The 24,067-nt window shown below is 41.7% G+C and overlaps 1 protein-coding gene across 1 annotated transcript in view; it reads right to left on the bottom strand.

The window, feature by feature from the left end:
- ECEL1 (endothelin converting enzyme like 1) overlaps positions 1 to 10,468 on the bottom strand; it is a 192,538-nt gene extending 182,070 nt beyond the window's left edge. The window contains exon 1 of the mRNA XM_063916541.1: positions 10,232 to 10,468. The gene's annotated coding sequence lies outside the window, so the exon portion shown is untranslated. The remainder of the gene's footprint in view (positions 1 to 10,231) is intronic.
- Between the last annotated feature and the right edge of the window lie 13,599 nt (positions 10,469 to 24,067).

Below are 24,067 nucleotides of genomic sequence, written 5' to 3'. Positions count from 1 at the left end.
CGCCACACGTGCTGGGCGGCCTTGCCCTGTGCTGGGAGGAGATGGACACAGATGTTGCTATGGATGCAACGATTGGTGTCCATCTCTGAATAGCCCCCAGAGTGCACTTACTCCATATTAGATGTGAAGAATTACGGGGAAGGCACTTTTGTGTTCTCCTTTCATGGGAAACACGTGTTCCTGGTGCTATGAGCTAATCCTAATGCATACAGATATAAGGCTTAATAAAGCAATGCATCATATTAGGCGGCTGTAATGGTTTAATGTACTGAATTCATTTTGCATATCCTGCGACCACAAAGGTCTTTTCATTAACTCTTTACATGACTGTATGCTAATGCCTGCTGTGGTGAATTAAAATAAGAGTTGGGAAAATGATCAGTGACCTAGCTGCCGGTAGATATATATACTGTATAAGAAATAATATATGATGCTGTAAGGAGCCACAGTTTAGTGACTATAATAAGCCCCATAGGTGTTTCCAGTATAGTGAGGGTTAGAGAAACATTTTAACAGATTACTCTCTATGTGGTCTACTTAAAGGTTTAACCCAATAGCTTCCATGTATAATACTCAGAGTGGTCGATCAGAATAACGTGAGGTCATGTATGACTGATCTCATATCATTGATTCCTCCCCCACAGCCTCGGCATTTTCCCATAGCTTCCACATTCGGTCACAGGCAGGCTGGCAGAGCTGACTGGAACTGTGCATATCTCTGATTTATTTCCGTAATAATACTCTCACATCATTTCACTTTATGCTGTTCCTGTTCCTCCTATAAATATGTAACGTTCCCGGGCACTCGCACCGAAATAGAATAACCTCATGGCCCTTCCCAGGCAGACAGAGCTGCGGACGGCTGCCAGAATATCAATGGGTACATAGAGGTCTCCCAGGCACTGCAGGGTTAATCAAAATTAACCTTAACCCTATAAGGTCTGCAATAAGACAGCTCATACTTGTCCAAGAGATACTGTACAACCTCTTGTTTGTATATAAAGATATTAGAACAAGGGGTGTGCTACCAGCATGTAACAAACCAACAAGCACACTTATTTTATGGGACATGTTGCATCGTGTTGTATTACAGTATATGGTGATTGAGATGCAGAAATAATGACTTGACAAACCCACTCAAAATATATGCTGTACTTATTGTAAATTGGAGATATCAATGTAATATTTACAAATGTCTAGAGTGATATAACTGAATATAAGGCGAGCTCAGGGAGGACAGAAACCTCCCGTGGAGCACATTTATATTGAATTCAGTGTGGCTTGGTGTGGTATAAAAAGACAGATTTGTAGTTGCTACAAATGAAATAAAAGTAGATTATCAGCACAGTCATCTTCTTGCATTTTTTCAGCTATTTTACTACCTATACTGTACTCACCCTAGTATTGTAGGTACATTTTGGAAATGGACATTTTAATTTTTGCCCATGCACAACTGAAAAATAAAGGTCTTTTCATTGGATTAGAAGAAAATCAATAAAAACAAAGAGAAAGCACAAGTGACACATATATCACATGTAATGGGAAATTTCAAGCTGAGATTTGCTGGCAATAAATGAATGCACATAATACATATTAGCAAAGTGCTTGTCCTTATCACATGGGCAGTCCTCTGTTTTTTATATTTTAATAGACAGTGTATATAGACTTGTATGCTATGTATCGGAAAATACTAATATAAAAATCCAGAACAAAATATGGCGAAATACACACTTCTACCAGCCAGAAAGCCTTCAGATGAATACAAAGATATACAGAATTTTGATTATTAAAGGAATGGATAAGTCGCCCTTACATTTATTTACAAGAATTAGATGGTAAAGGATTATATATCAAAATAATAGCATGTCTTTTATGGGAAAGATTTATGATGGCACGGACATGTATATGGCATGCTGGTAATGTTTCATATACTGTATTTTGTGGCAGTTAATTCTGAAAAAATCATTTTTTTTTAAACTTTTGTACAGAAGATCTTGTGGCTGACTGTAATATTAAGAGAATACAATGGCTACTAGATATTCCTTGGGTAGGAATAATTTCATTAATTCAATGAAATGCAGAAAGAAGATTCTATCATTTTCGGTTTCTGACTGTATTGAAGTTGGTTCACAGTCTATGCAAGCTAGAATAAAATGAGGGACATACTATAGAGAGTTCATAATCTTTTTTTAATGCTTGTATAGTATAACAGTGTGGTAATAAGAAGAATGCATTATATTACAGCTGTGTCTATCAAATGTGCAAACATAATGGCCAATGGCTTCTGAATAGTGTCAGTTCTCGTAATGGGAAAATACACCAGCATGCCAGTGGCGAATTTCCCATCAGGCATGTGAGGCGCATGCATAGTGGCGACACTTGCTTGGGGGCGGCACTTGATGCTTGTGTTGGTACTGTCAGCCCAAAAAGTACCAGTAACTGCAAAATATGTCCACTGTACAATATGCCTTCTTGAATGGCGTGTAAACGGGTAGTGCATGCACATACTGCCCCTGTAGGCTGTCCTACTTAGTTAATATGTGCACATACTGTAATCAAAAATAAAAAAAAATTATTAGTTAGTGGCTTTTTCTTTATTATTCTATTAAATTGGCTATCATCAAATGAGGGCTTTTAACCAATCAATAAAAGTAATAAAATTAGACAGACGGAGGGCAGATGCAACTGTTGTGCCTAGGGGCGCTCTCACCCCTAAATCCGCCCCTGCTGCATACACCTACATAAAGTATCAACAGTACATAGCAAACTGGAAGAGAAATACCTATGTTTTGAATCAGTTTCCATCTTGTTTTCCTCTATACTGAATGTCTCAATAAAGGCTATGTTTAAATTAAAAGGCGGAAAAACCCTCATAAATAAAAATGAACTGCACATTTCAGCTGTCAAAGACAAAAAAAGAAAACTGAGTAGCAAAAATAAACACCTGTGTGCTCAGGTCTTGGTGCAGCAGCAGTCTGAGAGTAGCGACTTCTGAACTGTGTATCTGGGGGGAGCCACTCAATCCCGGCTGTCGGGATCCCAACTGCAGGGATACGACAACTATTCTCTATCTTGGGGTGTGCACGACACCCCTGGAGGGAGAATAAATAGCGTGGCGAATGTAGCGCTACACCGTGCCCTCAGCGTGGCGAGCACAACAAGCCCGCAAGGGGCTCTTTTGCGATCACCCCACTGCCGGCATTCCGGCGGTCGGAATCCTGGTGCCGGTATGCTGGGCACCGAGATCCCAACCACCGGCATATCATAGTACACCCGTATCTGGGTATACCAGCCTAAGGAGTCTGGCGCTTAGCTGCTCTTTCTGTATACACACTACCTGCTTTATATGATGTCTATAGTTCCTATCTAATGTAGTGTGACTAGAAACTGGAGTTTACATGTACAGGAAGAAGAAACTGATAAATGCATGATAACTGTGCTTGATATTCCACAGTATTTCCAAAAGCTCATCCTTGTACACCACCAAAAGCTCATGTTTCAGGATTTCTTTAATCATGCACAGGATACTTATGTCTACATGGTTGGGTCAGTAATTATCAGAACTGATCCCCATGTCATAAATCTTTAAAACATGAGCTGTTGAGAGGATCGGATTTGGGGAACACTGATGAAAAAGTGCAAGTTGGCCATGGCCTTTAGGAGAAATGGAATGCATGATTGCCTTAAAGCAATGGTTTCTAAACTTTCTTGAATCATGGGGGCAAATGTATGAAAAACGTTCTAAGGAACATTATATGCCTGCTGTCGTATCACTACATTATCGTGGTGATACCAGGGCCGGCCCTAGCCAATATGATGCCCTTGGCAAGATTTTGGCTGGTGCCCCCTAGCACCACCACTGGTTGCACCTCTTTCCCAGCACCATCACCCCTCACCCATAGCAGTCCTTATTTTGGTGTTTGCACCCCCTATATTTTAAATAGGAACAGTTCGCACATTTGGCGCACACCCCAAAAAGGGTGTGTTTTTGCTGGCAAGGGGCATGGCCACACAATAGTACCCCCAATTCCAATTACGCCTCACAGTAGTGCAACTTTATTCACATTTGATCATGCAATAGTGTCCATAATTCATATTACATCCCACAGTAGTATTACTTTACCTTATAAACATTACTCCTCACAGTGGAGCCCCTTACTCACATAACATCACATTGAATTGCTCCTTATTCACATTACACCACACCCTATTGCTCTTTATTCATATTAGATGACACAGTAGTGCCCTTTCTATATGCAACACCACATAGTAGAGCACCCTATACACATAATGCCACACATTAGTAATGCATTTATACACATAATTCCACACAGTAATGCCCCTTACACATTATTAATGTCCTTATAAACATAATGTGCCTTACACATTATGACAACCTTTATTAATGCCCTTTTACACATAATGTCCCTTACATATATGCCGCACATTATTAATGCCCTTATACACATAATGACACACATAGTGCCCCTACACATTTGCTGCACATTATTAGTGCCCCTATACACATAATGACACACATACAGTAGTACCCTGTTACACATATGCCACACATTATTAATGCCCTTATACACATAATGACACATAGTGCCCCTTACACATGTGTTGCACATTATTAATGCATTTTTACATGACACACATAATGCTCCTTACACATATTCTGAACACTACTGCACAACCAACCCACTCACATGCACACAGCACTCACACTTCCACTAACACTGTGACCTCTGCCTCTGCTTGGATACAGATGTGTCCTCATAAATCTTGCCTCAATGCTAACGTCGGGCACCTTTTTTTATGAAAATGCATCTTATTTGCATTGCTATGTGGCTAGGGTGCACAAGCAGATTCTGCTGATTAAAATGATATGCAGCATGTCTATATACTGTGTGAGAGTGTGGCTATATCTGCATATGAAATGCTATACAGAATATAGGCATGCCGCATATCATTTTAATCAGCAGAAGCTGCAGATGCCCCTAGGCATATCAAATGCCCTAGGCAATTGCCTAGTTTGCCTATAGCTATGGCCGGCTCTGGGTGATACGTCCTGTCCCACCGCCACAATGTATGAGGCCTCCGCTGATGTGGGAGGGCGCTATGTCACCTGTCCCGTGATACATGTCCTCCCACATCGGCCAGACTGTTTTTGCCGCAAGCTGTAGTAGCGCGCATGCACCGTCACCTCAGCTCCCAGTGAGCCCTGCGGAGTGAGGCGGTGCATGTGCAGTTAGGCTGCGAGGACACTAGGCGGTGCCGTGTTTTGAGGAGATGTGTGGGGGTGATGTCAGAGGCCGCAGGGGAGATGTGACGGCGGCGAACAATAAAGTTATTTTAAAGGACAAAAAAAAAAACTGTAAAACACGGCCAATGCCAGCCCCGACCTGGCGAAGAGACACAAGGGACATAACAATCGGTACCGCGATGTCCCAGCCGTCATACATCGGGAGTGCATCGGCTAGACATAGGCACAGAGCCGCCTACAAACGGGCAGCAGGCGTAAAGTGCAATCATTGGAATTCCACTGTGAGCCGCTTAATACATTCCGATGATGCGGTAAGAGCAGCAGTTAGCGTGCGCTATGTGCAAAAAGCACATAGCGCACGTTCTTACATTTGCCCCATGGTGCCTCAAAGTATCACCTTTTTTTTACTGCATCCCTGGACTAAAAGTTTCTTGCTGATAAATTAAAAATGTAAATAAATAAATGAAGTAAATTGTGCTTACCTGTTATCCTTAGGTTTTAGTTCTGTGGTTCTGTGGTGGTGGACAGGGTTGTGCTTCTGATTGTCCAAATGTTTATAATTGGCAACCACCAGCTCTGGTTTTGCCTAGCACATTGACCATAAATAATATTATTTGGTGTTAGACCACCAACCCGAGGCATCCTTGCAAGTGCCTCGCATCACCCAGTTTGGGAACCATTGCCTTGAAGCATGACTATCACCTATTTCCAGTGGAGTCAGCCATTTTGTGGACTGCATATTCACAAGACTGTTGCATATCCGTATAAGAGGTACAGGTTATATCATTCCTCAGTTATGTCACAAGTTCGTATTAAATTTATAGCATACCTCCCAACTGTACTAATTTCAGGGAGACAATTGGGATTGCATTGTCTTAATCGGCAAGCTGTTGGGAGCACATTTGTCTATTACTGCGCTGTATAGCAGGGCAGCAGTGAATGGATGGAGCGCAGGGGACAAGGGACAGCCTGGACTTTTAGCACATAGACAGTATCCTGCATTAGTCTGAATGTATTCTGCAATAGTGTGTTATCATTCTGTTCCAACAGACTTAGGGTCCATCATAACAATGAGACATAAGCACTTGCTAAAGGGGTTATGTCCTCCTTCCAGTATTTAACAAAAAGATGTAAGTTTCGCTTATGGCTGTCTGTCACTGTACTACTACTTACACCATCTATAGATGGCGCTAGCAATATATTCCCCATTGCAGGCACCAGAAACAGCTTTTCCGGCTTTAGGGAAGCCTTCCAGGCACAGCTGAGGAAACTGCTGGGTGAAAGTGTCACATGTGCATTATGTCACACAGCAGCCACTTGCAGGCAGAGCGGAAGATGTCACTCAGGAGGGGGATGTCAGTGAACTTCGCCAGATGGGTAAGAAATTCTAAATACTAATGGCATGTTAATATCACTGTGATACTAAACAAAATATACCGCTGGTAATAAGCATAGTTATTAAATGGAGCCCTTAGTTTGAACCAGCTTTTTTGAAACTATTTACAAGTTGTCCACAGCTCCTAAACTATATGTGCACAACCTCCAAGATCATGGAAGAGTCACTCTGTAGGGGTCACAATCGGTGTGCTTCTATCTGCATATGAGCACATTTTATCAGATACAGTTCAGTTAATAAATTGCTGTATGACCATTATCATCTGCTTTTGATGTTTTCTATTTCACATTGTTTTAATAAATTTGATATTGAGTGCTGTTCATTTTGCGTATAATATTTTTAGTCTGACTAACTCTTCCCCTCTCACTTCTTTCACTCTTTTTAATTATAGCAATCCCCTTCTACTTTTTCAAGTTTTAACCTTTTTGGGTGAATTACCTTCTCCCTATAGAACAGATGTGGGTCCCCAGATTCTCCCAATTTGGATGTCATATTGGCGCCAACTGAGAAACATTGTTCTTTTGATTCATTTTTAGCGCTTATCACACCCCAGAGGTGTGGCCACGCACTCTCCATAACCTTTTAGAACACTTCACTGCCCCAGTTAGAAAATTATACCTCAGTGATCTTCCATTAAATAACTGTCCATATTGCAGAGTCCATATCTAGTATCTATAATTATTGTCCTTTATTTATATTGCAACCTCATATTATGCAGTCCATCCGTCCATGCCCCACTAGAGTCTAAGGGGGACATTTACTAAGCAGTGATAAAAGTGGAGAAGTGAGCCAGTGGAGAAGTTGCCCATGGCCACCAATCAGCTGCTCTGTGTACTTTTATATTATGCAAATTATAAATGTTACGTCAGTGCTGATTGGTTGCCATTAATAACTTCTCCAGTGCCTCACTTCTCCACTTTTATCACTGCTTAGTAAATGTCCCCCTAAATTCACTACCACACATAAACACACAACACACACACACACACACACACACACACACACACACACACACACACACACACACACACACACACACACCTATTACATCTCGGAACATGAAGGCTCAGTACCTTTACATAATGCCTGGATTCAGAAAAGTAATAACTTTATTCAAGACTCTACAATACTTTAATTCCTCGCTAGAAACAGTAAAATACACATTTACCATGCTGACAGCAAAACCATTATCTCTTGTGAGGAATGGTAGCAATTTATATTGTAGAAATTTATACACACACACCCTCTAAAACGCACTGCACATACTGATGTCATTTTCTGTATTGTAGACTACAGAAATCAAATTATTAGGTAAGGCTCATCCTATATGGAATAAATTCATTACAGTGATATGTATGAGTACTACTTTGATACATAAAATCTACAATTGTGTATCTGTATGCATTCTGTTTTCATTATTACCCTACCTGCAGCACTAAGTGCAGGACTTAGATTTATACATATTTCTTTTGCTTTGTTTCCTTTTCCCGATAAGAGCCAGTGCACAGTGCACCTGCTGGTGATAGGATATGTGCTAGGACCTCAGTTTCTGGGTGTCTGCAATAAAACTACAAGGGGCATGCACTATGTAAGAACAAAGTTACAGCACACCATATTCTTTAACATGGAAACATAAATTAATATGTACAAAAAAACTTAGGGGTCTATTTGCTAAGCCTTGGATGGAGATAAAGTACCAGCCAATCAGCTCCTAACTGCCATGCCACAGGCTATGTTTGAAAAATGATAGTTAGGACTTGATTGGCTGGTACTTTATCTCCATCCACTTTATCTCCATCAAAGGCTTAGGGGGTAATTCCAAGTTGATCGCAGCAGGAATTTAGTTAGCAATTGGGCAAAACCATGTGCACTGCAGGGGAGGCAGATTTAACATGTGTAGAGAGAGCTAGATTTGGGTGGGTTATTTTATTTCTGTGCAGGGTAAATACTGGTTGCTTTATTTTTACACTGCAAATTAGATTGGTGATTGAACACACCCCACCCAAATCTAACTCTCTCTGCACATGTTAAATCTGCCTCCCCTGCAGTGCACATGGTTTTGCCCAATTGCTAACTAAATTCCTGCTGCGATCAACTTGGAATTACCCCCTTAGTAAATAGACCCGTTAGTCCAGTTAAGACTGGCCAGGCACTTTAGACTTTTTGAGACGTTCTGATTATCGGTATGACGATCTGGCCAATTCAAACTATTTGTAAGTACCTCTGTACATTCAATGATGTATTGTCACTGTGAACAGTACACTGAATGAAAGCAAAGATTCTCACATGTTTGAAACTCAAAACCAGGGAATACAATCGTTTTATGGCGCTTTTCAGAGTTGGACGATTATCATTCACACACTGAGAGCTAGATGCATCATCGCTTGAAGAGTGATAAAATGGAAAGTGAAAAACTACCAGCCAACCAGCTCCTGTCATTTTTCAAACAGGGTCTGTGACATGGCAGTAAGGAGCCGATAGGCTGGTTCCCTTTTTTTCTTCAATTTATCACTCTCTAAGTGATGATGCATCTAGTCCTGACTCATAATTGCTTACAACAATTGTACATCAGCCAGATTGGTTGGAAATATCTTTCAGTGGAGAGCCTATTTTCATCCTTGCATTGCATAAAGCACAACAATGCCAAGACGTGTACATTGACATGTCTGAAACTATTGGGGTCCCAAAGTTTCAGCTATAACTATAACATTGCATAGCTATCTGCTAGACTTCCAACTATGTGAGTGAACAGTGTGTGTCACTGTTCTGCATTCCTGCTGATAAAAGTTTTCTTATTTCAGATGCAGACTTAAATCCCTGTGGTGTTAAGTGTAAAGCGAGCTGACCATTGTCTCTTTATTTCTCTCATGCCCTTATAATATCTTTCTGCAAATCTCATTAGAGAGTGGGGATTGCTGCAGCTGAGAGAATATAATGATGATGACCTCCAGTTTGTGGACCTTTGGGTTATTAAACTAATTTGAGGAATGTTTCTAATTAAGTGAGGCTGCCTGTTTATATTGTATTTATTTTAATGTTTTCGTTTTGCACTTACAGAGTTTGTTTAAACACAGTAATGTCTCTGTGATCAGAAGCATGTCTCTTCTGTTTGCCCATTACAGACACAAATGACACTTTAAAATGGGTAGGTGGTGTGTTGTAATTGCAAGACCTTCTAATGTGACATTTTTGAACTATATATATATATATATATATATATAGTGTGTGTGTATGTGTGTGTGAGAGAGAGAGAGAGAGAGAGAGAGAGAGATTACATGTATCATCAATATTAGCCTTTCTCTTTATTCATTATTATATGGTGCAGAATATAGCATTATATGAAATTACAAAGCTTCTCACCCACAAGCGTATTTACGTCATCTGTGTGAGTATGTGTATGTGTATTGTGAGAACACACTCTAATACTTGCTAAACTACAGAGAAGTTGATTCCATAAATGTATTGAAAGAAACCTGCCCTGAAGTCCAGATTTCCTGAAATGGTAAACTAAGACGTAATATTAGACCCAACATCCATTATCCCAATCACAATTAAAAGTGAACACTTACCTTGGCACAGGTGACAGGAGCGAGCAGTTCTAGCTTAGCAGCTGATGCTGATGCTGGGCTCAGTCTGTGGAAGGCACTAGTGTTCCATGCAGACTCCACTCTGTATGGGCAGCAGCGCTTAACACCCTGCTGTACCTGTCACTACACAGCCTCTGAGAGCTGTGCTGCAGCATATAGGAGCCTGGGGATCATAGTAGAGATGTGGAGGGGAGGGGGACACAGGCATGGGGGTGGGACAATGTCTGCCTATAACTCTCTCTGTTCCTGCAGTGTACAAGCACTAAAACATATTATTCTTATTATTCCCATTATGCTAATCACTGGTTGTGGGCTCCTACCAGCCTTACATCATATCCCAGCCCTGGGAAATGACTTATGTTTAAGGAAAGGCATCATTTCAGATGGAGGAGGGTGTTAATGCATTCTGGTAGCATCTGATCTCACTTGGGCTGAATTGGTTAATGGTACTCTATTAATGATAGTCCCATAGCTGTCAGACCACAGAGCCTCTACATTTTTGCAGATACTTATCTTTTTGTCCTTTTGAAGTGTTACGTTCATAATGTTACCATGGTTTTAGGATCTAATAAAAAAACAACAACATACTGTATATCAACTGGTTAGTTTCCTAAATGATAAGTTCAGGAAGACTTCTTCCTAATACCAAAGCATTTACTGCACAATGCACAATAAATAAAAACTTTCTACTGTACACTGTACATCTATGAATTATATATATATATTATCACGAAAAAGAATGCCGCGCCACTTATGAGATTATTACTCCAATTACAAGTCTGATAACACTCCTAATTTTCTGGGCGTCAGCTGTCCCTTAAATAAGCAGTAATGGTAAATTACTGCAAATAGACAAATGGGAATACCGAATAAGGGTTCAAGCGACCAATGGTGTTCTATTTCTGAGTGCACCAATTTTATCAACACACTAAAAGATATATATACTTAAATAAGAATATTTTATTCATACAGAACACTATAAAAACAGCAAGATTAAAAATAAAGCAAAAATAAATATAAATATAAAAACCTATATATAGGATAGAGGAATGCAGAGTAAAGTGCAAATTGTCTAGTGCATATATAGCTCAAATTAAGCAAATCAAGGTAAAGCTTAGGAATCTTAACTGGTTTAGCAGGAGGTCACTGAGGAGAAGCACTACAGTAGGGGACGACAGCCTTCAATGTATGGCCAGTGACAGTAGTCATGGTGGTCTTCAGTATGCCGACTGACGGGATCCCGGCGCACAGTATACCGGTGCCGGGATCCCGACAGCCGACATACCGACACTTATTCTCCCTCGTGGGGGTCCACGACCCCCCTGGAGGGAGAATAAATCGTGCGCCACCGTGCCCGTAGCGTGGTGAGCGCAGCGAGCCCGCAAGGGGCTCATTTGTGCTTGCCACACTGTCGGTAAGCCGGCGGTCGGGCTCCCGGCGCCGGTATGCTGGTCGCCGGGAGCCCGACCGCCGGCATATCGTAGTGAACCCGTATTCAACAGTAGGACACTAATCTTCTATTGTACAGATGTGTCCACTTACATCTTTGCTTTTTTACAAATTTGGCACAACATGAAAAACACGGTTAAGCTGTTTTGCACGAGTAGCGAGTGGATGAATTTTAAAAAAATTGTTTGCCATAGTAGAATATATATAAAGTAACATACTAAAGAAGCAAATTAAGAAAAATCACAAGGCATGGCAAAATCTGTGAGTCTATGGCATGCAAAACTGTGCCATACATGGCGGGATATAGCAAAGATGTATGTGGACACATCTGTATGTATTCAAGAAGCACACTCCTAACGCCTGGTTGCTGATTTGTCCACAATACTTTATGGTGATAAGACACATTCTATCACATGATTATTGTGTATAATTATATTACTGATACCTCCTGCCTGGATGTTGCTTGCTCCTATCTGTTTTCCTAATGCCCAGAACCTGTCTCTTACTTGCTTGGCTGCTGCTGTGAGGAGAGATGGGTGACCTTGGAGTATGGCCACCTGGGTTTACTTCACTCAGGAGACTTATAGGTTTCATTTTCCAAACACACTGAAAGGTTTTTCACTCCCGTGATGACTGTGAATGGAAGGAAAAGTGAACAAAGCTTTTCTTCATGAAAGATTAGCTAACTGCACACAAATAGAGTCATAATAGTTTTCTACACATGGTATATTTCATGACACCAAAATCTGAAAGGAAAATGACTCCTTGGCTATTCCATTGTCCACAGATAAGGATTCTTTGTCCTAAGCCTTGGAGAGAGATAAAGTGGAGAAAGATAAAGTAGCATTCAATCAGCTCCTACCTGCCATGTTACAGGCTGTATTTGAAAAATGACAGTTAGGAGCTGATTGTCTGATACTTTATCTCTGTCCACTTTATCTCTCTCCAAGGCTTAGTAAATAGACCCTTTTATTATTTAAGTGGACCTTCAGGTGACAGTCAGGATAGCATGTGGCTCCAAACATAAATTACTCTATTTTAATTTTAAATGTCTTCAAATCAGAAAAACAGAACGTTACTTGTTGATTCTTCTAAATCATGTTAGTTTCTTAGTTGTATAATTTGTGGACATTAATTGATAATAAAGTCAAATTTATTATCACTATATTTAAGTTGAATGGATTCATACTGTACAAGGGTACCCTATGGTGGGTATAGTTCTTTTGACTGATCGGTTTGATCATAACACAAATGAACCTATGTGAGTGTTCAACTTTCATTACAGTAGTTTTCCCACTCCAGGAAGTTGGATGGCTAGTATAAGCAACGTCTACTGAAATTACTATATAACTTTTATCTTTCCAGATTCGTTCAGAGATCTTACCTTCTGTATTTTTACCTTCTATAGTAGGTCTTCTGTGTTGTTAAGTGTTACGTATAGATACAATACAAAGTACTCAGCTGTCTGTATATATGTTCTATGTGCTGTATGCTGTTCTGATACACTTGATTTACACACTACAGGAACTTTGGGGCAGATGTATTAACCTGGAGACGGCATAAGTAAGTGATAAACCAGTGATAAGTGCAAGGTGATAAACGCACCAGTCAATCAGATCCAATATGTAAATTAACAGTTAGGAGCTGATTGGCTGGTGCATTTATAACCTTGCACTTATCACTGGTTTATCACTTCCTTATACCTTCTCCAGGTTAATACATCTGCCCCAAAGTCCAATGTGACCACGCATGTGGCTGACCAAATTGGACTTGGGGGAGATGTACTAAGCACTGAAAAGAGTGGAGAAGTGAGCCAGTGGAGAAGTTGCTCATGACAACCAATCAGCTGCTCTGTATAATCTTATAGTATGCAAATTATAAAAGTTACTTCAGTGCTGATTGGTTGCCAAGGGCAACTTCTCCACTGGCTCACGTCTCCACTTTTTTCACTGCTTAGTATATCTCCCCCAATATCTGGCTGCATGTCACTAAGGTCATGTGGTCAGATAATTTCCTGAGTCATATAGGCCAATTTAGTAACTGCACAAAAGGCAATATTGGTTATATTTGAACCATGTTTAAAAACTTACCAGTTAATGAGCCTGTTAATTCAGAAAATTTACAATCCTGTTAATTTAGATAACATTTGAATTTCAGGGACACCTGCTATGCAATATTGAGCCATTTCCCAATATCTTCTACGCAATTACCCTGTTTCGCCTGCTCTCTGTTTGAACCAACAGTAGCAGATGCTCAGTGTGCTGCAAAGTGACATTACAGAGAATAACAGTGTTTTGCTGCTGACCTTCTCTAAAAGTAGTACCTTTTTATATGTGCTAATAACTGTATATTGCTCAGTATTCAGTCAGTCTATACATTTGTCAGCCCTATTACAAATCAACGAAAACAACTTTAAATTATTACAATATCAGAGACGATGCAAGAATGTCTTAGATAATATAGGCTTTACTTAATACCCCTTCATCCAACTCTTCTAGCAGTGTCTGTGGCAGACTTGCTCACTGCCCTGAAGTTATGTCTGTTTTGTGTCCATCCCAGGACAGGTCTCTTCTCTCTCCGATGAGGCTGTGTTCAGGTTACATAAGCAGCTCTCTCTTCCCCCAAGCCGTATTCACACAGTGTAGATCTTTCACACGAAGCATCAAGTTTAGTTCTGTATATTCCCAATACACACATGAATGTAAACGGCTCTATAATCCATGGCCATGTTAAACTGCATTGCAGAGGAATATAAACATAAATATCACTGTATGCTCCTGTCACCAGTGGGTGAGCACATTCCAGATTTATCACTCATCAATTACTATGAGCGTTCACTGCACCTCCTTTATAAATCTGGAGAGTATTAATATGTCTGCTGGGAAGCAAGCACAGGGCACAGATGAGGGCATTGGAACTAAATGAGGGAAGATTGGAGGGTAATTGAAGGGGCACCTGATGCTGAAATGTCTTTTATTCTCTCAATCATGCAGAACTGTTAACATTATATGGATGGCTTGCATTGTTTAAAGTTATAATAGGCTAATCATAAAGCCAGAATTCCTACAGTAATAAAACTATTGCATATTTGTAGCCCTTTGATATTCATAAAGTAAGTCTCATAATTTTGCTCTTGAGAATCTTTTGCACATATTGTCATTGCTATTGGGCAGGTAGTGTACTGAAATATGCTGATAATTAACTGTTATGATTTATATATTAAATTTTGCAGTGTTATCAAGACAGTGGTCTGTGTTTGGCATCAGCATGAAATACGACGTCAGGAGTCTTCTTATGGTTGTAGGGAACGGCAGGGGTGTATCTACCCATTGGCCAGGATGGCACTCGCCAGGGGCGCCAGGCAAGGAGGGGGCGCCGCCTGGCTTTGCCACCCGCGGCCAAAGGGTAGAAAAGTAGTACTGTCAGACTGTACCTGGTCAGAGTGTGTTACTGCCGCCGCGGCCCCGGTGTCCGTCAGCACCACACTGCACTAGTGATCAGACTAGTATCCAGCAGCACCGCACTTTGTGATCAGACTCAAAGTAAACTACAGCTCCCAGCAGCCCTTGTTGCTGGAAGCTCCTGGCAGCAAGGGCTGCTGGGAACTGTCATTTATTTTGAGTCTGATCACTAGTACAGTGCGGTGCTAAAGGACACCGGGGCCGCGTCGGCAGTAACAGACCCTGACCAGTTACACAGCAATTGTTACATAGCACGGTGCTATAGATCTATTTGTTGTTGAAGAAAATAAAAACGTGCCAGTGTTTGGGAGAAGGTACTGTAGTACCTGGAAAACTACACGATTTTCATACATGTTAGATGTAAGTAAGTAGTAAGTAAGCGAAAACTTTAACTTGTTGAGTGTAATACAGAAAATACAAATCTTACCTATTTCAAGGCCAGGTTCAAGGAAATGTATATCAGTTAATTTTATAATTGATAATTTTATCTTGGAAGTGATGGCACCCTGATGTTTTTTCTAACAGGAAGTACTTCTACCATCCATGTAATGGTGTTTGGTTAATGGCTGGGTCCATTTGAGGCTCATCTCACAGCATCTCATTAGCATTTTATTCAGGATGCAGTCAAGATGCCAGTGTTTGGCATCCCGGCGGTCGGAAAGCTGACGCCAGCATCCCGAAACTGCTCGGAATGCTGATGCTGGCATCCCAACATAGATAGCGATGCAGTATGCCAAAATCCGGATCAAGTTGGTGCCAAAGTCTTCACTGGCTAGCCACATGGGAGGGTTAGGGTTAGGCTGCGAGGGTGGGAGAGTTAGGGTTAGGCTGCGATGGTTAGATTTAGGCTGCAGGGAGGGAGATTATGAAGGATGGGTTAGGGTTAGGCACCACTGAAGAGGCTGGGGTGGGGGCGGGTAAGGGTCAGGCTGTGGGACAGTTGGGTTAGGGGGGAGGGATGGTGTAACATGAATACAAGACACTACTGTGCAGTGTAATGTGAATAAGTGATACTACTGTGTGGCATTTCAATTGGAAGTACTATTGTGACCAAACCCTTCCCCCACAAGACCATGCCCCATTTCTAATACTCACACCTTATTTCAAATGTGTGTAGGGGGTGTGTGTGGGGGGGGGGAAGGGGGCAGCCCCTTACTTTGCCAGGGGTGCTCGGACCCCTAGATACACCCATGGGGAACGGTGCCTTTTTGTAACACCTTTGGATAGAACTCAGACACCTATAGTATCAGACAGTTGTAAATATTAAAATGTGGCATTTGCCACATGTACTGTAGTCCTGTACTTAATTAGTCCTGTACTTAATTAGTCCTGTGTGATGTTAGTGTATTAGAATGCTTAATATTTGTAGACACTCCCTTACTGATCTGTGTAAGCCTGAATCTTCAGTGATGGTCCCTAGGACCATGGGGATGCTGGGAAGTGGGTGGTCCAGTGTGCAGTATTCTTGGAGTTGGTGATGGAATAAACAGCACAGCAGTGAACTCACATGTCTCTGTGTCCTGATGACTGGATTTACAAACATATGAACAAAACATGGTGTCAGAAGAAGTTTAACTTGGACTGCTAGTGCTCTTAGAGTGTGAAAGAATCCTGCAGAAGTCTGTAAGGCTGTGATACCCGGTGTCTGCAAAGCCTACCGTGTACTCCTCTCTTCAAACAGTGAGTAACCATGGATAAACTGGCTCCTCCAACCGGCATGCTGATGTCTGGTAACTTGTCTGAAAACTGGAAAAGATTTAAGCAAAGGTTTAATATATATCTTGCTGCATGTGGAGCTGATATAGAGGCTGACAAAACGAAGGCATCCATTTTCCTCCATGTGATAGGAGAGGATGTGCTGGACATTTATAATAGTTTTCAGTTTGCTGAGGGGCAGAATATGGTGCTATCTTCTATAATGCAAAAGTTTGAAGACTACTTTGTGCCAAGGAAAAATGTGACATATGAAAGATTTTTCACAAAGTTTTTCACATGTGATCAGAAGTCTGGAGATGGATTTGATCAGTATGTTACAGAGCTGCAATCACTCAGTAAAACCTGTGAGTTTGGTGATTTAAAGGATTCACTGATTAGAGATCGTATTGTCTGTGGAATACCTGATAATGGACTCAGAGAGAGATTGCTGAGAGAGCAAGACCTAACACTAGACAAGGCAGTGACTATGTGTAGATCTGCAGAAAAAAACTTCTAGCGATCACATATGCATGTGAGCGATTTCATCAGTTTGTGTATGGTCAAACATTTACCCGTGGAAACTGACCACAAGCCATTGGTAGCTATCATGACTAAATCATTACATGACTGTCCCATGAGAATTCAACGAATGCTTATCAGACTACAGAAATATGATGTACACTTGCTGTACTGTCCCGGCAAATACATGTACATTGCTGATACACTTTCTCGTGCTGTGGACAAAAGTGAAGGTTCCAAAAGTCTGATGGATGAAGAGATAGAAGCCTATGTTAATTTGATCATAGCTTCTCTACCAGTGTCTCTTGCAAGACAAGAACAGATTAGGAAAGAAACTGAGACAGATGACACAATGAAAGTGTTGAAAGATATCATTCTGAAAGGTTGGCCAGCAGAAAAACATGCGTGCCCGCTGTCTATCCATGATTATTGGATGTACCGCAGTGACCTTACAGTTGTCGATGGTATTATTTACAAAGGCAATAGGTTTGTCATACCTGCACGATTAAGAAAAACTATGCTGTGCAAGATACATGAAGGCCACTTAGGAGAAGAAAAATGTAAGCGGAGAGCGCGTGAAGTTATGTATTGGCCAAGAATGAACCAAGACATAGCACAGACTACAGCTACATGTGAATTATGTCTTATGTATAGACCGAAACAACAAGTCGAGCCACTGAGTCCTCACGCAGTGCCAGAGAGACCGTACCAGAAAGTTGGCGCAGATTTGTTTGATTGTAATGGGAAAACGTACATTGTTGTGACTGATTATTACTCTAACTACCCTGAGGTGAAGACACTACATACAACTACTAGTAAAGCCGTAATCAATTGCATGAAGTCAATCTTTGCAAGGCATGGTGTTCCTATGGAAGTGTTCACTAACAATGGTCCTCAGTTTTCCAGTGCTGAATTTAGACAATTTGCTGATGAGTGGGAATTTGTCCATACTACGTCAAGTCCCCACTATTCACGCTCAAATGGGTTGGTGGAAAGTTCAGTAAAAACTGTAAAGAGTCTCATGAAAAAAGCTCAAGAAGGTAAAGAAGATTTCTACAAAAGTCTTTTAATCTACCGCAGTACACCTTTACAGTATGGACTTTCTCCTGCACAAATGCAGATGGGAAGGAGGATTAGAGCAAATCTCCCAATACATGATGAACTGCTTAATACACATAACTCAGCGTTGGTCAGACTGAGTAAGGAACGTCAACAGGCGAAACAGAAACTGTTCCATGACAGGCGAGCAAAGAGCTTATCTGATCTAAAATCGAGTGACCAAGTCCGTCTCAGAGATCACGAGAAAGGTGCAGAAAAAAATGGGTTACCACACCAATTCACGGGCGCTTCACAGGGTTTGGTCTGGTAGTTAGACTCTTGCAAAGGATCTAGTGTTGTGTATACCTAGACAGAGAATACATACATAGTGTAACACTGTTTAAAAATATGTGATAGGAATTGGTGTTCTAGCGTGAACCCGTACCAGATAGATTGGTCTACATGAAGTAGACAAAATCACTTGTCTTAGACTCAAAAACGTCAGATCACAGCCAGAAAATCTCCCCTTCTGATCTTCATCAAATGGGGTCTCCCTCCACATGAACTCAAAGCAATGTCATATGTAATGAAAGAGGATCCAATAGTGTAATAACGTAAAAACAATTTAATGCAATATTAAAATGGGACAGGTGGACTCTCACCGATTTTGTAGGTCTAACAAGTAGACAAAAGTGCATGCAAAACAATCAGGCGTCCCCAGAAAGTAAAGTTGCCAGCAAGGGAGTCCTCCACATGTACCCAGGATACCGTTCACCAACGCGTTTCGATAACAGCTTGTTATCTTCCTCCTCGAGGAAGATAACAAGCTGTTATCGAAACGCGTTGGTGAACGGTATCCTGGGTACATGTGGAGGACTCCCTTGCTGGCAACTTTACTTTCTGGGGACGCCTGATTGTTTTGCATGCACTTTTGTCTACTTGTTAGACCTACAAAATCGGTGACAGTCCACCTGTCCCATTTTAATATTGCATTAAATTGTTTTTACGTTATTACACTATTGGATCTTCTTTCATTACATATGACATTGCTTTGAGTTCATGTGGAGGGAGACCCCATTTGATGAAGATCAGAAGGGGAGATTTTCTGGCTGTGATCTGACGTTTTTGAGTCTAAGACAAGTGATTTTGTCTACTTCATGTAGACCAATCTATCTGGTACGGGTTCACGCTAGAACACCAATTCCTATCACATATTTTTAAACAGTGTTACACTATGTATGTATTCTCTGTCTAGGTATACACAACACTAGATCCTTTGCAAGAGTCTAACTACCAGACCAAACCCTGTGAAGCGCCCGTGAATTGGTGTGGTAACCCATTTTTTTCTGCACATTTCTATAGTGTGGGTGACACTATTTACCACTATATCCAGGCTGCTTATCTTTTTGGCGCATGAGTGTAGGATCAAAACCATTGTTTAAATCACGAGAAAGGTATTTGGGTGCAGAAAGGTATTGTGCAAGCACAAGTAGCACCAAGATCTTATACTATACGTACAGAGCGTGGAACGGAAGTAAGAAGAAATCGGGTGGATTTAAGATCTCAACCTAACCATAATGAAGACAACATGACTGAAGAATACCCTTCATCTGACATGTATGATGATCCTGATAATGGTGAACCAACCACGATTCTAGAAAGGTCCAACATGGTCGATGAAACACAGAATGTGTATGAAAGGCCCAAAAGGGAAATACGCAGACCTGAGAGACTCATTGAAACGTGTTAAATGATGTTCTTAATATGACGTTGTTATTTGTTGCATTGAAGCGTATAGAGCTCATCTTTAAAGAAAAGAGAATGTGATGTTAGTGTATTAGAATGCTTAATATTTGTAGACACTCCCTTACTAATCTGTGTAAGCCTGAATCTTCAGTGATGGTCCCTAGGCCAGGGGGATGCTGGGAAGTGGGTGGTCCAGTGTGCAATGTGCTTGGAGTTGGTGATGGAATAAACAGCACAGCAGTGAACTCACATGTCTCTGTGTCCTGATGACTGGATTTACAAACATATGAACAAAACATCCTGTACTTAATGTAAGTTACTTTATGTGCATTATTTGAATTGTTTTGTGAAATACACTAATAACAATAGGACTACTGTATTATGTTTTCATTTGGGATGATATAAACAACAAAGATTGGAACTACCTGTAACAGAGTCTAACGCCTCAGTAGTCTTCACCAGGAACCTCTGCATGGAGATTTGTACTTCGCTGCTGTTACTGCTATTGTGGCTGATGCCAGAGAAGATCCCTATGTACTGTTGTTTTCAATGTGTGTTGGTACCACTGTTACCAATAAACATGCAAGCCTGGTTAAGGACATCTACTGTATGTGGACTAATCTCCATTTCACATTCCTCTGTACACTCTGTTGAAACGAATTCAATAAATTTGCCGGCTGTCGAGATCCCGGCGGTCAGGATATGTACGCCGGAATCCCGACAGCCAACCATGCCGACAGCTCAGGGTCTATTCCCACTTATGGGTGTCCACAAGTGGGAATAGCCCCTGAGCTAGAAAAGAATGTTGGAATTCACAGTATAAGAACTAATACTCTGAGAGGCCTGGTCTCAGCTGAAGTGTTAAATAAGCTGGTGTGAGTGTCACAGCCAGATACTTTAGCAATAAGCAACCCAGTGGTAGGAATCAGTTATTATAATATATGAGCAATAAGAGTAGAGTACCATGTATTGCTCATTTGTTTAGAAGATGTATAAGAACTCCCTTGGTTCTGCAATACAGATCTGGCAGAGTTAAAACACCAATCATTTACAAATCAAAACTGGGTTGGCATTCTCGCATGAATGTTCCGCACCTTCGGCAACTTGGACCGTGCTATATTTACCCCTAAGAATCAAAATGCAAGCCAGGTCATTACACAGATAATCAGTCCACTCAGAATCCATTCCAAATATAAAAAGGGTCAGTACACAAGCAATCATCAATCAGATAGGAGATAGGTCCAGGGCAGTCTTAAGGCAGTGCCACACTGGACAAAGGGGGTCATTCCGAGTTGTTCGCTCGTTGCCGATTTTCGCAACGGAGCGATTAAGGCGAAAAATGTGCATGCGCATGGTACGCAGTGCGCATACGCTAAGTATTTTAGCACAAAACTTAGTAGTTTTACTCACGTCCGACCGAAGAATTTCCATTGTTGAAGTGATCGGAGTGTGATTGACAGGAAGTGGGTGTTTCTGGGCGGAAACTGGACGTTTTCTGGGAGTGTGCGGAAAAACGCAGGTGTGCCAGGATAAAACGCGGGAGTGTCTGGCCGAACGCAGGGTGTGTTTGTGACGTCAAACCAGGAACGAAACGGCCTGAGCTGATCGCAGTGTAGGAGTAAGTCTCGAGCTACTCAGAAACTGCTAAGAATTTTCTATTCGCAATTCTGCTAATCTTTCGTTCACAATTCTGCTAAGCTAAGATACACTCCCAGAGGGCGGCGGCCTAGCGTGTGCAATGCTGCTAAAATCTGCTAGCGAGCGAACATCTCGGAATGACCCCCAATATTTTAAACTATATCGCTCATTTTCACCCTTCTCAGCAACTAAAGAGCCCTACACACTGGGCGATGTTACTGAAAGATATGAACGATCTCGTTCATTAACGAACAAGATACCGTTCATATCTTTCAGTGTGGAGGCACCAGCGATGAACGATGTGCAGCCCCGTGCTCGTTCATCGCTGGTGCCCCGTCGCCAGTGCCAGATTAAGGTCCACATAGGCCTGGAGCTGAAATTTATAAAGGACCTATTGTGTGCCGCCACCGGGCGTGTGATCGCCGCACAGAAGTTCTCCCTGTGTGTCCAGGGTGGTGTGGTGGCATACTACATCACTGCACTACAGTACCTCCCCATATTACATATCTTCACTATACTACATCTCTGCACTATATCACTCCTACATCTCTGCACAACATGCCTGCACTATATCACTTCGCTACCCCCCCACCCTACATCCCAGCACTATACATACCCAAACTACCTCCCAACACTACACCTCTATACTATATTCCTGAACCACCTCCCTATACTACATCTCATCACTATGCTACCACTCCACACTACATCTCTGCACCATATCACTGCACTACCACCCCACACTACATCACTCTGCTACATCCTCACACTACATCTCTGCACCATCTCACTGCACTACCATCTCACACTATATTGCTACGCTACCGTCCCACGCCTCATCTCTGCACCATATCACTGCACTACCAAACCACACTACATCACTACGCTACCTCCTCACACTACATCTCCGCACTACAGTATATCACTGCACTACTTACCCATACTACACCTCCGCACTATATCACTGCACTTACCACCCCACACTACATCACTACGCTACCACCCCACACTACACCTCAACACTATACTACACTACCTCCCCACACTACATCACTATGCTACCTTCCCACACTACATCTCAGCACTATGGAGTCTATTTACTAAGCCTGGGATGGAGATAAAGTCGACGGAGATAACGTCTCAGCTAATCGTCTCCTAACTGCCATTTCACAGGTTGGGTTTGAAAAATTACAGTTAGTAGCTGATTGGCTGTTACTTTATCTCCATCCAAGGCTTAGTAAATAGACCCCTATATCTCAGCACTAACTCTCCACACTACATCACTACACTCTCTCCCTCACACTGCATAATTGCACTACTTCACCACAATACATCACTATACACAACACTCCACTGCCTCCCCACAAAATTGTTATTTTTATCTTTGCTCTGGTCTTTGCGTGCAGAGCAGCTCTGGAGGAGAAGTTTACAGTGATGCAGTCCAGGTAGCATAAGGGGTAAGAAGGGGTGGGCCCCTGAGGATGGGGATGGGAGGGACTACTTTGGGTGTCTGCTTACTCACTACAGTGCATCAGCCCATGGGTGGCTGACTTTTAAGCCCCATACACACTAAACAATATTACATACCAATGAACGATATTGGTGAATGATTTCCCTTCAGCTTCCAAACATACTTGATAAAAGACATTGTGCATACACACTGAATGATTTTTCAAACGATATGAACGATGAACGATATTGCTAGCATCGTCTGGGACACTAATGGTGGCTAATTTAAATAATGGGCTGGCATTACAGAGTGGCTATTATGATGAATATCGTTCATATGGTCCATCGCTCATCGTTCACCGCTTACACACTGAACGGTATACACTTTTACGTGAAAGATATAGGCAAAATTGAGCTGCAAGTTCAGAAGACTGAAACCCTAGCTGATGAAGGGCGGGGGCGCGCATCGTTCATTGGATACACACTGGACTATATTGTGAACGATATCGCTCATAAAGCTCACAAGGACTGATATAGTTCACAATATCTTCTAGTGTGTATGGGCCTTTAGGCATGTGCACATGCCTATTCTCAATCCCCAATCTATACCAGCCTCCTGGGGGCCCCGGGCCACTGATGACTGTCACTCTGTGCCCATGTAAAGTGACTGATCAATCAGCCTTTTTGTTGAGCAGCTCCCAAAATTTCCCCAACAATAAAAACAGTGCTCTGTACCTGCTGGATACTGTGTTGGGTACAGTGCGGAATATTGGGACACACAGTTAAATATTGAGTCATTTACAGTGTGGGTCACACAGTGTGG

Source organism: Pseudophryne corroboree, chromosome 4 (assembly GCF_028390025.1).
Source record: "Pseudophryne corroboree isolate aPseCor3 chromosome 4, aPseCor3.hap2, whole genome shotgun sequence".
Lineage (NCBI taxonomy): Eukaryota > Metazoa > Chordata > Amphibia > Anura > Myobatrachidae > Pseudophryne > Pseudophryne corroboree.
Note: the sequence above shows the minus strand (reverse complement) of the source record. Positions and strands in the feature narration are given on the sequence as shown.